Source organism: Gracilinanus agilis, chromosome 3 (assembly GCF_016433145.1).
Source record: "Gracilinanus agilis isolate LMUSP501 chromosome 3, AgileGrace, whole genome shotgun sequence".
NCBI classification, from domain to species: domain Eukaryota; kingdom Metazoa; phylum Chordata; class Mammalia; order Didelphimorphia; family Didelphidae; genus Gracilinanus; species Gracilinanus agilis.
The window spans coordinates 49,717,873-49,733,291 of record NC_058132.1 but is presented as its reverse complement, the minus strand read 5'-3'; the positions used below and the strand labels follow the sequence as shown (position 1 = coordinate 49,733,291).

The 15,419-nt window shown below is 42.0% G+C and overlaps 1 protein-coding gene and 1 non-coding gene across 2 annotated transcripts in view; both read right to left on the bottom strand.

Annotated features, from left to right (window-relative positions):
• Positions 1-15,419, bottom strand: part of KAZN (kazrin, periplakin interacting protein) — a 621,239-nt gene that overhangs the window by 581,074 nt on the left and 24,746 nt on the right. The gene's annotated exons all lie outside the window — the stretch shown is intronic.
• LOC123243367 lies at positions 5,883-5,985 on the bottom strand. The gene has a single exon (XR_006505911.1). It is a non-coding gene; the product is annotated as a U6 spliceosomal RNA (small nuclear RNA).

Genomic DNA, 15,419 nt, shown 5'->3' with positions numbered 1-15,419 from the left:
CTTCCTTCCTTCCTTCCTTCCTTCCTTCCTTCCTTCCTTCCTTCCTTCCTTCCTTCCTTCCTTCTTTCCTTCTTTCCTTCCTTCCTTCTTTCTTTCTATCACCACAATTTGCCCAGGAAGTTATAAAATATGTCAATGCTTATAGACTGAGTTTTTATTTTCAGAGCCCACCAAGCAGAAATTAACTTCTTTTTGGAAGGGGCAAGGAAAAGGAAAAAATGAAAACAATGATGACTCTCACCTTCCACGTGTGGGTCAGTCTCAAGATCAAGGTGATGACTGCTGGGAGAGAGGGAATATCTCCTAGGAAACACTGCTCACATTCCTGGGCTGGGGGCATCCTTCCTAGTCAACATTTTCTGACCCTTGATGGCACTTCCAAAAGCCCAATATATAAGACCGTCAAAAAGCACCAAGCTGCGTTCCCATTCATGGCTTAGGAAAGGCAAGATAGCTAACAAAGGGAGCAGGTCCTGGCCTATATAAACAGGATGTAACTGAATGGGGTGGGGGGAAGGAAATCATCCACCATAGACTAACAAGCTAGAATCATCCATAGAAAATAGTCCCCCTCCCCTCCCCTCTTCTCCCCCCTCCCAAGAATGCTATTAGTCAGCTTTCCTGGAGTGATCAGGACCAGCAGGAAATCACAGGACTGTGGTTTGGAGTGGGACACTTTAATAGCTGCTAACATTTACTGAGTTCAGTTCAATTCAACAGTAATTCAGTACGATACAATTTAGCACTATAAGCATTTCACTAAGTCACAGCTACGTGCCAGGCACTGTGCTAGACATACAAAGGCGAAAGCAGTCTCTGCCCTCAAGCAGCTGACCTTCTACTGGGAGAAACAAGCACACAGATAAATAAGTATATGCCAAGGAATGGGCAGGGGGTGGCAGCTAGCAGCACAGTAGATAGAGTCCTGGGCCTGGAATCAAGAAGACTCATCTTCCTGAGTTTAAATCTAGCCTCAGATAAGATACCTACCAGCTCTGTGACTCTGGGCAAGTCATTTCACCTTCTTTGCCTCAGTTTCCTCATCTGTAAAATGAGTTGGAGAAGGAAATGGCAAACCACTCTGGAATCTTTGCTGTGTGACTCTAAACAAGTCATTTAACCCTGCTTGCCTCAGTTTCCTCATCTGTAAAATGAGCCAGAGAAGGAAATGGCAAACTAGTTGTGTGATGCTGGGCAGGTCACTTCACCCTCTTTGCCTCAGTTTCCTCATCGGTAAAATGAGCTGGAGAAGGAAATGGAAAGCCATTGTTGTACCTTTGCCAAGAAAACCCCAAATTGGATCATGTAAAGTTGGGGATAACCAAAATGACTGAACCACATTTTAGTGTTAAGAACTTGGGAATTAAAAGAAGGTTTCTTGTGGGAGTAGAGACTGAAGCTGAATGTTGAAGGGATTTCCAAGAAGGACAGATAAGGAAGGAGAACATTTCAGGCATGGAGGACAGACCATACAAAGACACGCAGGCAGGAGACGGGATGTCAGAGGATCAAAGATATTGAACTAGAAGGAACTTTAGAGTACAACCCCTTCATTTTACAGATGAGGAAATGACTTTAAAGTAAGTAAGGGGTGGAGGCTGGATTTGAACCCAAATTCTCTAACTCAGAGCCAGTGAGCTTTATGGTTAGATTCAGATGATGAGTTTGTGAGGGTAATATGTAATTGGCTGGAGATATAGGCTGGAGCCTAGTAAAAGTCAAACAGGTGTGTTTACACAATATCTTTGAGGTGATAGGGAGCCACTGAATCTTCTTGTCCCTGGGAGTGACCGAATTAGATCTGTGCTTTAAAAATTTCAAGTTGGCAGATATGAAGGAGGATAGGCTAGACTGGAGAGAAACTGAAGGAAGGACCACTAATGTGAAGGCTATTACAATACTCCGGGAAGTAATCATGAGGTGGGGATGAGGGTGATTGTGGTGTGAGTAGAGTCCAAACAGACCTCAGCTCTCTGAGAGCCAAAGGGTTTCTCCTTGTATCCATGACCAATCTATCCAATATCGTAGAAGACAGGCAACGTGGTAAGAATTTTTTGTTTAAACCCTTACCTTCCACGTTAGAATTGGTACTACATATCAGTTCCAATGAAGAAAAGCGGTATAGACTAGGCAATGGGGGTTAAGTGACTTGTCCAGGGTCACACAGTTAGGAAGTATCTGAGGCCAGATTTTAACCCAGGACCTCCTGTCTCCAGGCCTGGCTCTCTATCCAGTGAACCACCCAGCTGTCCCCAAGAATGGGTTTTGAGTTAGAGGATCTGAGTTCAAGTCCTGTCTCTGCCCCTTATTATATATGTATATATGTATTACATATTCACTGTGTCTATGCATCAGTTTCTTAGCCATAAAATGGGAATAACCACACATTTTGCTTCTCAATTTTATAATACGCTTAAGGAACAATGCTTTGGAGGTCATGAGATGTAACAGAGATGTGAGTTATTGCCGACGTTCCTTGTGTAGCAGGAACACGTACCCAGCCTTCTGCTGGAGGAGGTTCTCTTTATGGTTATAGTGTGCAAATTTTTGGAAAAAGAGAGAGCATATTGAGCAGTCACCCACTTTGTCAGTTGAGGACCAGGGGGAGTTGGGGCAGGATTTGAAACGTTAGTCCAGATGCTCCAATTCAGTAGGGATCATCTTTATTCCAGTTCAAGTGTGAGCCCCCATAGACATGCAGCACTTTGGACAGGGCTCATATCATAGCCTCTGGGGACCATTCCCCTCTCAGCCCATTCATATATCTCCTGGGGATATTAATGGAAGTGGGGTAGACACACGAAGGCTCCTCTATGTAAAATGCCTGGTTAGGATCATTTCAGGAACTATGCTATTAGTCACCCCAGCAGAGAACATCATGACCTGAGATGCCTGGGATCAAGGGCTGATGGGAAAGTTTTTCATTAGAACAGAGATGTTTGAAATTTTGCTCCGATCTAGAGCTCAATACAAAATGCTTAAAACCTACTGAAATGAATTGAATAAAGGGATGAATGAATGAAAAACATTTATTAATCACTTACAGTGGATAGAGCACTGGACTTAAGAGTCAAGAAGACTCATCTTTATGAGTTCAAATCTAGCCTCAGACACTTACTCACCTGTGTGACTCTTGGCAAGTCACTTAACCCTGTTTGCCTCAGTTTCCTCATCTGTAAAACGGGCTGGAGAAGGAAATGGAAAACCATTCCAGTATCTTTACTGAGAAAACTTGAGTCAGACATAAGTGAAAAACAACAAAAATCACTGTGCTAACAGCTGGGGATTAAAATGGAAAAATCCCCAAAGTTCATGCTCTCAAGAAGCTTACATTCTACATGGCGATATTATTGGGGATGTAGACACTAAACGATAACTCTAGTCCAACTATCAGTAATATGGAATTAGGTCCTGATCAATGATATGTAAAACCCAGTGGAATTGTGCGTCAGCTAAGGGGGAATAGGGGAGAGGGAAAGAACATGGAACATGTAACTATGGGAAAAATATTAAAAATAAAAATTTAACACCCCCTCCCAAAAGAAGCTTACGTTCTAACTGGGACAGACAATATATAAGAGAAAGTCTAGCTATAGTGAAGATAAAAAGAGAAGACAAGAGAGAGCAGTGCTGGAGAATTGAGTTGAATTTACCTTTGAAGGCCTTGAATTGGTGATTATTTGCTTTCGTGGCTCATAGGATGGTAGATTTAGAACCAGAGGATACCTTCAAAGTTATTCGTTCCACCTTTCTAATTTTACAGACCTTGAGGAATTAAATCATTTTCTCCAGGTCACAAAAAATAAGTGACAGCATCAAGGTCTGAAACCAGGTCATCTGACATCAAACATAGGGCTCTTCTCACTGTACCACAGTGCCTCTTATGAAGGCTTTGCTTCTTTTAACAGAAAGGATTCACGTAAGATCTGCAGGAATGCTATCTGTCCTAAAGAGCGGGGAAGAAGATGCCCAAAATCCATTTCAAGCCTGGTTCCATCGACCCTCACCCCACCAAAAAAAAAAAAAAAGAACTTGATGAGCCCCCCCTTACATAAAATAAGCTATACTTGACGTTGACTACTTTAGGGGAGAGTAGATCAAATTGGCTTTGAAACTCTTCGAAGACATCAGACTACATCTGTGACGGTTCCCATATGCGGTACATTTAACTTTCTTTCTTTTTAAACATAACAGCTTGGAGATGATACTTTGCTTTGACAGGGAACTGTGAAAATGTGCCATTTCTCCTGAGCCAAACTCGTTGCACCCCATCCAAATACTATTTATTAAATGCCTCCTGGGCAGCACATGGCGCAGTCTAGGGTGCTGGGTTGTGTGAGTCCTGGCCTCAGGATATTTAAAGACAACAGACAAACTTAGTTCTGCGCTAAACTGCAGACAGGCAAACTCTGCTCACCATTCTGGCCCTAAATGCCTTGTTGGAAGAGAAAGGCAAAGGCTTGCAAATTTCTACCCCTTCCATAAGCCAGCCTGAATCAGAGCCTTTTCCCTTACACAGGGCCTGGTGGTGCATCTGAGGTGTGACCACATACAATCTGGATTCACCGAGCTCCCAATGGGTACTCGGAAACAGTCAGCTGGGAACTAGACGGTGACATCCCTCCCCTCCCATGTTCCATGTTATACTCCAATTATTTTTTCCAAAAAAAATGTGGATGTTCAATGATCTGGGCTATCACCTTACATAGGTCACAGTAATGTTGAGATTTGGAGCAGGATTCTCTACCAAAGCCTCCAAGGAAATATTTTAGAGTTACAGCATACTTGGAGATTAGAGATATTCTCTCTCCTACAAGCCAGTTTATAGATATTAATTAAAGAGGGAAAGCTTCGAGTGAAAAGGAAGATGGGTCACCCATTGATCTAAATTCATACTAAGGTCTGAGTGACTTCTTTTTCTATGGGAAGATTTGAATGGAAAAAAGGATGAAGGAGAACAGAGGAGGGGGTAGGTCATCCAGGCAAAAGATTCAGAAAGTGGTGATGAGGTTTTAGAATTTAAAACTAGAAGGGACCCTGGGGATTAGTGGTTGAATGGAAAGAACATTGTTCTTAGAGCTAGGGGATCTGGGTTCAAATCCCACCTCTGAGGGTCACTACCTGTTTTATTTTGGGAAGTACTTTCATCTCTCTGGGGTTATTGGCCTTATATATCAGATAAGAGAGTTTGGGATTGGCGGCTTCTAATGTCCTTTTCAGCTTTCACTCTCTGACTCTACGAGCATCTAGACCAGTGATTCCCTAAGTGGGTGCCACCGCCCCCTGGTGGGTGCTGCAGCGATCCAGGGAGGCAGTGATGGCCACAGGGGCATTTATCTTTCCTATTAATTGCTATTAAAATTTTTAAAAAATTAATTTCCAGGGGGCTAAGTCATATTTTTTCTGGAAAGGGGGCGGTAGGCCAAAAAAGTTTGGGAACCACTGATATAGACCATCCTGGCCCTTTTAGGAGAAACTGAGGAAGTTGAGAAATTGCTCCAAGGTCACACTGAAAGGAGTCAGCAGAGCTGAGATTCAAGAAGAGAAATCTTCTTATTCTTCTCACTCTGCTCCTCCCACTTGCCCAGTACACTCTCAGACCAAAGGATCACAGAATTGACGAGTTGGCCTTGGTGGCCATCTAAACCAACCTATGGTAGAAAAAAGAATTCCTTTATTGACATATCTGACCAAAGGTCATCCAGCCTTTCATGAAGACCTCTGATGAGGGAGAATATGCACAACTTCCCATCTGCTTCGGGTAGGACAATTTCCCCTTATATCAAACCTAAATGTATTTCTTTGGAATGTCTACCCATTTCTGCTTTCTGGAGCCAAGCAGAAAAAAGGCTAATAGCTTTTTTTTTTGCATGATAATTATTATTTTTTGGGAACACTTCACAAATTTGCATGTCATCCTTGTGCAGAGGCCATGCTAATATTCTCTCATTCCAATTTTAGTATATGTGCTGCTGAAGCGAGCACAGCATGATAATTCTTCAAAAACTTTATAGCTATCAAATCTCTAACCCCCTGAGCCTTCTCTTCAACGGGGTAATCATCCCCTTCCATCAAGCAATATACAGGTGACATGAACTCAAGACCCTTTATCGTGCTGATTGTCCTTCCATGGATGTTCTCCAGCTCATCCATGTCCTTTCTGAAATGTAGTGTTTTGTCCAGAGCAGAGTACAACAGGGGTGTCTCCCTTCTCCACCCCGTCACCATTTCTTCACCCTTTCCAGCTCTGGCTCTGAAAAGAGCAATCACTCAATACTCCTGGAAAATATAAATTAATCATTTGTCCTGCAATTCCAATCACCCCTCACCGCTCTGATTTCCTTGGCCACCATTCTCTTATATGTTGTTTTCTTCTATTAGAATGTAAACTCTGAGAGTTGGTGCTACCTCACTTGCTTGTATTTGCATCCCTTACCCTCATAATGGTGCCGGGAAAACATAGGAAGTGCTTAATAAATATGTTCTTTTTTCATTCATTCATTCATCCATCTACCCATCCAACCATTCATCCATTTATTCTTTCATCCATTCATTCAGTCATCCATCTACTCATTCATTCATTCATTCATTCATTCATTCATTCATGAGGAGTAGAGTACAGGGGCACTATTAGCGCTTTATTCCTGTAGGCTCTGCCTTTCAATGACCAAAGTCACTTGCTTCACTGTTTTGCCAGAGCCAATCCCATTGGGTTCGTGAAACACATTAGTCACCGTGCAATCTATTCCCTTTGCCAACTCGGGCTCCACAGGCACCAGAACCATACAAGCCAAACTGAATACTGTGGTTCAGCTCATGACAATAAAGGGAACCTGCTTCTTCCCCCTTTCTCATCTCTGGTCTGCTACGGACCTGCAAACACTTCAGCTCCCCTCCCACTGCCAAAGAAGGGCTCCATTCAACTTTCAAAGTGGTTTTCACTGTAATTGCCCTTTAATGTTATGAAAGCATTTTCCCTCTTGCACCAAGCTTTGTCTAAATTTTTAAACAAGGACTAATTTACAGACTCCAAACTACTTGGCAAATTCTCCTGAAGTTTTCATCGAAAAATCTCCGGCTCCCTATAGGCTCCGGGCATGTTGAAAGACCGCTTTGTTATGGGCGCCAAATCCAACGAAAATTGTTCTATAGACAAAGAGCCCCCCTTTCAGTGGAACACAGAGAGCCCATATGCATGTCCATGGGTTGCAGGAGTGCCACAGAATCCTAATGCCCCAGGAAGTGCTCTCTGGGGCCAAGACCTACCCCTGAGAGCCTGACTTGGTAGGGAATAGGAAGGCAGAAATGCTTCCCCACCAAGAGGGTCACAAGGCTTTGGAGAAGAACAACTGGCATTTCTAGGTGGACCTGCTGCTGGCCATCTTGAAGGGAAGGTGGTCCCTCCTCTTTCTGACACCCATAGCCATTTATCAGAAGATCATTTATTAGAAGAGGGGCACAGGGGGGCAGCTGGGTCGCTCAGTGGATTGAGAGTCAGGCCCAGAGACGGGAGGTCCTAGGTTCAAAGCTGGCCTCAGACACTTCCCAGCTGTGTGACCCTGGATAAGTCACTTGACCCCCATTGCCCACCCTTACCACTCTTCCACCTAGGAGCCAATACACAGAAATTAAGGGTTTAAAATTTTTTTTAATTAAAAAAAAAGAAGTGGGGCACAGACAATGTAGGGAACCCAAATAAGTTGGATGCATCCAGATGTCACAGAGCGTATACTCATGAGAACTGGCTTCAATGCCAGTCTCCCGTTCCCAGAGTGTGTTAACAGACCTATTTAGGAGATAACTCTTTGGTATTGATTTGGAGAGTTGATCCAACATGGATTATGTAAGGGAATACATAGAACAGCTCCAGAGACAGCATTCAATTCAGTTCGATTCAATTCAACAAACATCTTTTAAACTCTTATTATATCCTAGACATTGGGGAATACAAAGACTGAAAAAAAATTAACCAATCAACACGCATTTATTATGCACCTCGTGGGCCAGTCACTATGCTAGGAACTGGGGATAAAAAGATTTTTTTTAAAAAGCAACCCACCAGCAAACATTTATTAAGTGATTATTATATTTCAGGAGTTGACATTCTAATAGGAGAAAATGATACGTAAAAAATGCCTCTATTAGAGAGGCAACATTGGTAAAAATGAATAGAGAGCTGGCCTCAGAGTCAGGAAGATTTGGGTTCGAGTTTTATCCCTGACAAATTCTGGCTCTTTGACTCTGGGCAAGACAATTAACCTCTTAGTGCCCTATGCAATTAAGACTATAAATCACAGAGAAGCTGTCAATTTGCATTGGAGGAAGGGATTTCCTCACCTGAGAGTTCAATGCTGATGAAACCACAGGACCAGTATCTATTCCTATGCAAAATAATTTTAGGAAGGAGAGAGATGTCCTGAGAGGCTTCATGCAGCAAGAGAGCATCTGAGATGTACTTTGAAAGGAGCTGGGGATCTCAAGAGGTGGTGGTAAAGAAGGAGGCTATGCCCGGCATGGAGGTCTACTTGCATGAGCACCAAAGTGGGCAATGGATGCCACTTCTAGGGAGATGGATGCCAGCTAGCAGTTAGTGGGCAGTTTTGATTGTCACAGTCTGCACATAATAGTTATTACTTTAGAGGAATTAGTCAGAAGATCTGAGTTCTTGCCCAGGTTTGGATGGTTTCCTCTGTGATGTCAGACAACTTGTTTCTCCTCTTATGTCTTTCCATTTCTCCATCTGTAAAATTGTGGTAACAGAATCTACTCTCTTCACTGAAAATACTACTATGAGGTTCAGGTAAGGGGAATATGTTGGGGGGTGAGGGGAGAAGGGCTTTGAAGAATCCAAAGCACATTGCATATAAATACAAAATGAGTTTTTGTTATTAGACAGCCTGGATGATAGCTAAAATAATTTTCATTTTCATTTCTACTTGGGAACTCAGGGGGTATGTCAGCGACTAAAACTGTATAAATGTAAATCATGCTATCTGGAAAGGAGAGTTGGCGAATGGCAGGAAAACTTCCTATTAGTTCTTCATTATGTATCCAGATATCATGTTAGAAGCAGGATAATGTGAGTGTCCATGATGCCTGGACACCAGCTGGTCTTTGCCTGCATTTTTCAGTTTCATCCAGGTTCACTCTGAAGAAAAGTTTCATTCTTGGGTGCTTGCAGCTTTAACTGTGGCTGTTCAGGGTGCTAGAATAGCTAGAATCCATGGCTCTGAATCCTGGCATCACTATTCACTGCCTGGGTGATCTTGGACAATGATAGTAAGAAAAACTAACATTTACATAGCCCTTATCTTTTATACTATTTTATGCTCATTTTATTTCATATTATGGATATTGTCCTATTGGAATATTCCAATTGGTTCTCAAAATGCTAGAAGGTAGAGGATATCATTACTTCCTTTTTTTGAAGAGAAAACTGAGGCTTAGAGAGATGAAAGTAACTTGCCCAGGGCCACTCAGCTAGAATGGTGGGCTTTAAAACTAATGGCAGGGACAAAATTCAATCATTCACCAAGGATTTTTTAAAATTAAATAAACAAACTCTTACCTTCTGTCTTAGAATTGATACCAAGTATCATTTTTCAAGGCAGAAGAAAGGTAAGGGCGAGGCAATTAGAATTAAGTGACTTGCCCAGGATCACACATCTAGAAAGCATCTTAAGTCAGACTTGGATTTTTAAAGCAGGTGTTCACTCACTATTAGCTAGACACTGTGCTACACTCTGGGGAATTGTGCTAAGCTCAGGTCTCCTGGCTTCAAACCTAAACCTCTCTACTATACTACGATAAGCTAGAAGAAATATCATCCTGCCTAGGAAAAAAAGTTCCTGGGATCTCTTTCCTCACTCCCCCCCGCCCATTAATTGCTGAAAGCATGCTGACATTTAAAAAAGATTGAAATTTGACATAATTACATTTTAAAACTATGCTTTTAGCTTTTTCCAATCTCAGCCACAAAAAAACCTCTCTTGTCAAAATAATTTTAAATGTGGATTCCCTTCCCCAAAAGATTGATGGCATTTGACTGAAAATCTTTTTTTCCCCCCATTGCTAATTATGAGTAAAGAATCTTTGGGGCTTTCTGGTCCCATAGCATTGACTTCTGTAAGTGATGATGAGTTGGGTCCTCTTGCTTTTAAATACTTTCCATTTGCAGAGAAGAAGGAAGTTTCTTTCACCATTTTAATTACCAATGAAACATTATATTGAGAACGTATAGCAAATGACTTAACCATGGGACAGAGACTGCTTTGTTAATCAGAGAGAGATCTAGGATATTGGGGGGGGGCTGCCTTTTATTCTATTTCCTTACCAGTCTAATTACTGGTAATACTCTCTGAATTGTGAATACAAGCTTAAAGGAATTCAAGATAGGCAGAAAACATGCCTGGGGTTGGGGGCAAAGAGTGGAAGAGGCCAACAACATGGGCTTGTACACTCTGGGTTGTGTATCTAGAATCTAACTTCTGTAATGACTGCCATCTGCATCACATCACCAGCTCTCCAGGTGTGGGCCAAGAGCATCCTCTGGGTGAGGCAATCTGGCTTCTCGGAGAATGGAAATAGTGACAAGATGATAATGTCTAGACTTTGGTTTCTGGCACAAACTTACAATTTTGTAATTTCTTTACAATATTTAATAAACATACACATACACAGACGCTCAGCAGGATTCACTCCAAATGGTCTTCATTTGAATTCTTCGGCTGGGCCAGGTTGGTGTTTCAAGTGAGAGTAACATTGTTCTCTCTGTTCTGGTTGGCTTTTTCTGTGATGTGATGTGAAGTAGAGCCATAACTAGGATAGGCTAACTGGGGCTTTGACTCAGGATGCTGAGTGATAGAAGTTGCAGTTATAGGATCATTGATTCTGAGATGGAACAGCCCTCGGAAGTCATCTGGTTCAAATCTTGTGTTTACAGATAAAGAAACGGGGCCCAAAGAGATTACAATGACTTCCTCAGGGACATCCCAGAGGAGTATATTTTATTAACTATTTTTTAAAGTAGTAATAAGTAGTAAATGGGAGAACTGGGATTTGAACTCAAGTCTTCCAACTCCAAATCCAGGACTCTCAGCAATTTAGAAATAAAACTTAGCACTTAGTCTGCAAGAAGAATTAGTTGCCAAAAAACTGGAAAACGAGGGTATGCCTTTAAATTGGGGAATGGCTGAACACACTTTGGTATATGCTGGTGATGGAATACTATTGTGCTTAAAGGAATAATAAACTGGAGGAATTCCATGTGAACTGGAACAATCTCCAGGAAGTGATGCAGAGTGAAAGGAGCAGAACCAGGAGAACATTGTACACAGAGACAGATACACTGTGGTAAAATCGAATGTAATGGACTTCTGTACTAGCAGCAATGCAATGATCCAGGACAATTCTGAGGGATTTATGGAAAAGAACGCTACCCACATTCAGAGGAAGAACTACAGGAGTGGAAACACAGAAGAAAAACAACTGCTTGAAAACATGGGTCGATGCAGACATGATTGGGGATGTAGACTCTAAACGACCACACCAATGCAACTATCAATAATTTGGAAATACGTCTTAATTGATGACATATGTTAAAACCAGTGGAAATGCGTGTTGGCTATGGGGGCGTGTGTGAAAGGGTGGTGAAAGGGAAAGTAAAAACATGAATCATGTAAAAAAATGAAAAAAAGGAAAAAAAAAGAATTAGTTGCCAGATGAAGGGCTGAGATGAATTTCTCCCCTACCAGTCTCTGAGTAAGTGTCTGAGGCCAAATTTGAACTTGGGATCTTTCAATATGACCCTCCATCTCCCAATTCTATGCTTTTAAATTGGCTGTCTCCCCTTCCTGGAATGTCTGCTCCCCTTATCTCTGCTTCAGTTCTCCTCACTTCCTTCAAGCATCAGCTCAAATCCTGCCTTCTACAGCAGACCTTTCCCAGTCCACCCCAGCTACTGGTACCTTCCTCTCTGAGATTACCCTGCATCTATTCTGTATATATCTTGAATGTACATAGTCATTTACATATTGCACTTTGTAGAGACAAAGGATGGTTTTTCCTCTTTCTTTGGATTCCCAGTACTCAGCACAGTTCCTGGCAAATCATCAGGGCTTAAAAAATGCTTGTTGGTTGACTGTATAATTTAGTAAGCTATTTAGGGTAGGGTCTTTATTTTTGGTCTCAGTATACCCCACACCCAGCACAATGCCTAGTGCAATGTGGTTGATAGATGCTTGTGGACTTAGATTTATAGGAGGAAAAGGATGTGCTTTGCTATAAGGTATTCCTGGTGGCAGGTGTGAGGGATTCAAAGGGCAGATATGAGAAGCATAGGATCGTGAGTCTTTAAGCAGGAAAATACTTCTAGTCTAATCCAATAGCACAGTGCCTGCACATAGTAGGTACTCACTAAAGACTTGCTAATTGTTCCAGCCCCCTAATTTTTATAGAGGGGGAACACAGAAGTCCAACAATTATCAAACAAGATAATAATTTAAAGAGCTTAGCATAGTGCCTGGTGTACAGTAGGTACTTAATAAATGCTTATTCCTGGGGGCAGCTGGGTAGCTCAGTGGAGTGAGAGTCAGGCCTAGAGAGGGGAGGTCCTAGGTTCAAACCCAGCCTCAGCCACTCCCCAGCTGTGTGACCCTGGGCAAGTCACTTGACTCCCATTGCTCACCCTTCCTTACCACTCTTCCACCTAGGAGCCAATACACAGAAGTACAAGGGTTTAAAAAAAATAAAAAAAATAAATGCTCATTCCCTCCTCCTTTTTCCTTAAACAGGAGATTACTTGCCCAAGATTATATAGAAAATAAATAGAAGAGCTGACATTTGAACCAAGGTCCTCCGATTCTACAACAAGTGTTCTTTCTGCCTGTAACCCCTCTGCCTCAGTAGGTGAGCTGGTCTCACCGGAAAAGGAGGCGAGATCAGGAGAAGCACAAAGAAAAAGATGAATGAAGAGGAAGTTTCTGGAGTCAACTGAAAATCCTTTTATAGGTTGTTAGTTGCTTCACTTTCTGGTTTTTCTATCTCCAAACTGACCTTGTGTCTTCCTCAGAAGGACCTGACATTGAGGATTAGTTTTTAAAAAGAAAAGAAAAAACCCAACAACTTGTTCTGAGTTGCTTAGCATAGGAAATATATCCCAGCAATTTTAATTAACTCAATTAACACGGAATACCCAGAGGGTTTCTGGCATAGAACCAGACTCCTTCAACTGATCCTTGCAGCATGATATCTAGGCTCTTTCCCCTCCTGATTACCAATCTGGACATTTTCCAGCTTACCCATATCCTCTCTCAAATATGGTACCCAAACTCTAAGGCAGAGGACAGCTCCTTCTTCCAGAATGCTCTGTTTCTCAAGAGGCTGATATCCCACTATTTTAGCTATCCTATAGTACCAAATACTGGGCAAGAAGTCCATTAAAACCTCCTCATCTTTTTCAAATACAAACTGCCCTCTAGCCATGCCTTCAGCATCTTGAATTTATGAAGCTGATTTGGGGTGCCCAAATGTAAAATTTAATGTTTATTCCTATTAAATTTCAAACCTGGCCTCATACATTTACTAGCTGTGTGACCCTGGGAAAGTCACTTAACCCTCTTTGCCTCAGTTTCCTCTTCTGTAAAATGAACTGGAGAAGGAAATGGCAAAACACTCCAGCATCTTTGCCAGGAAAATTCCAAATGGAGTCATGAAGAATCAGATTCAACTGAAAAAAAAAATGAATCTAGCCTTTTGAGTTAGGTCTTTCTGGATCCTGATTCTAAAGTAACTTCAACTATTTTATCCTCATTGGGCCCCTTGCTCCCAGACACATCCCTTCTCAGTATATTTTTTAACAGTGGGCAAATGAATATTCTCAAGACATCTATAAAGCCATGTGATCTCTGCTGCTAAACTACCAGCACCACTAACAACAACAAAACCACTCCCTTGTTTTCTTGCTTCTTCAAAAGGAAGCCTCAGACATATGCTTCATTAAAACAAAGGATCTAATTGTCCAGGAAAATTGCAATAGTGGTCAGTGGATCCTGGTGAAGAGCTATTACTTTTCTCCCCACCCTCTACTCCCAAACCCTTACCTTCTGTCTTAGAATAAATTTACTAAGTACCGGTTCCAAAGCAGAAGAGTGAAGGCTAGACGGTAGGGGATAAGTGACTTGCCCAGGTTCACACAGCTGGAAAGTGTCTGAGGCCAGATTTAAACCCAGGATCCCCCATCTCCCAGCTTGGCTTTCTATCCACTGACCCATCAAGATGCCCACTGGAGAGCTATTTTTTAACTTCAGATCATTTATCCCAGTGTCCCTGGTTTGGTTCCAGCTTCTTTGGGCAGCTCTTCTCATTGACATCACCCATCACTCTAGCCTCTGTTTGGTTTCCATTAGCTTACAGTGAATGACTTGGGTGATGGTGGTCCAGTCTTCGGGGATCATCAGTGCATGAAAGACACCTCACCTACATCTGGTAATTGTACATTTGTCTGGGAATGCCAATGAGGAGGAGGTCAAGGCACTGAGCAACCCATTCGAACTCAACTTCCCCAGCAGCCCTGGTCACTGGCATAGTCTTTTCCAGGTAAACAAAGGTACATGTATGCCCAATGAGATGTGGTAAAAGAGAAGCTTGCCAAGTTAGCAGTGAGATCATGAATACGTATGGAGGACAAAAGGAAAAAAGGGGAAGACCAACACCCCAGTTGTTAAGTGTCTTTCCTCACTAAAAACTTTCATTTGTAGATTTGTTTACTCGGAGGGTACTTATTCTCTACTCCCCCACAATCGATTTTTTTGTCTTTGTATCCTCAGCAGGTAATACAATTCCAGGTACACAATAAGTCAAACAATCAAAAACTGCCTCCCATCTCCTGGCCAAAACACATCCCTGGAAATATCTTTCAAACATCATTTGTTGCCTTCTCAGAGATTACAAACTTGCTAGCCATCTTGGGTCAAAGGCAAATCCTGGATTTGTTCTGAAGCCTTCTTGTTGGATTCCCACATACCTCTGCCCATGATTCATTGTGATATATTGTCTTAGAGGAAGCAGAAACACAAGGGGTCTGTGGAGGACCTGCAGATAGATGGCAATAATCACATCTAGGTTTTGGAAGAACTACCAGAGTATGGCATGCATCATCATCATCATCATCATCAACATCATCATCATCATCATCATCGACAACAACATCCTCACCAACATCATCCTAATTAACACTATAAGGCTTGCTAAATGCTTCACTAGTTGTGTCTCGTGATCTTTACAACAACCCTAAGAGGTAAGTGCTAATATTATTCCCATTTTACAGATGAGGAAATAGAGGCAGAAAAAGCTAACTGACTTGTGCAGGGTCAAAAACATAAGTAGGCATATGAAGCTGGATTGGAACTCAGTCTTCCTAG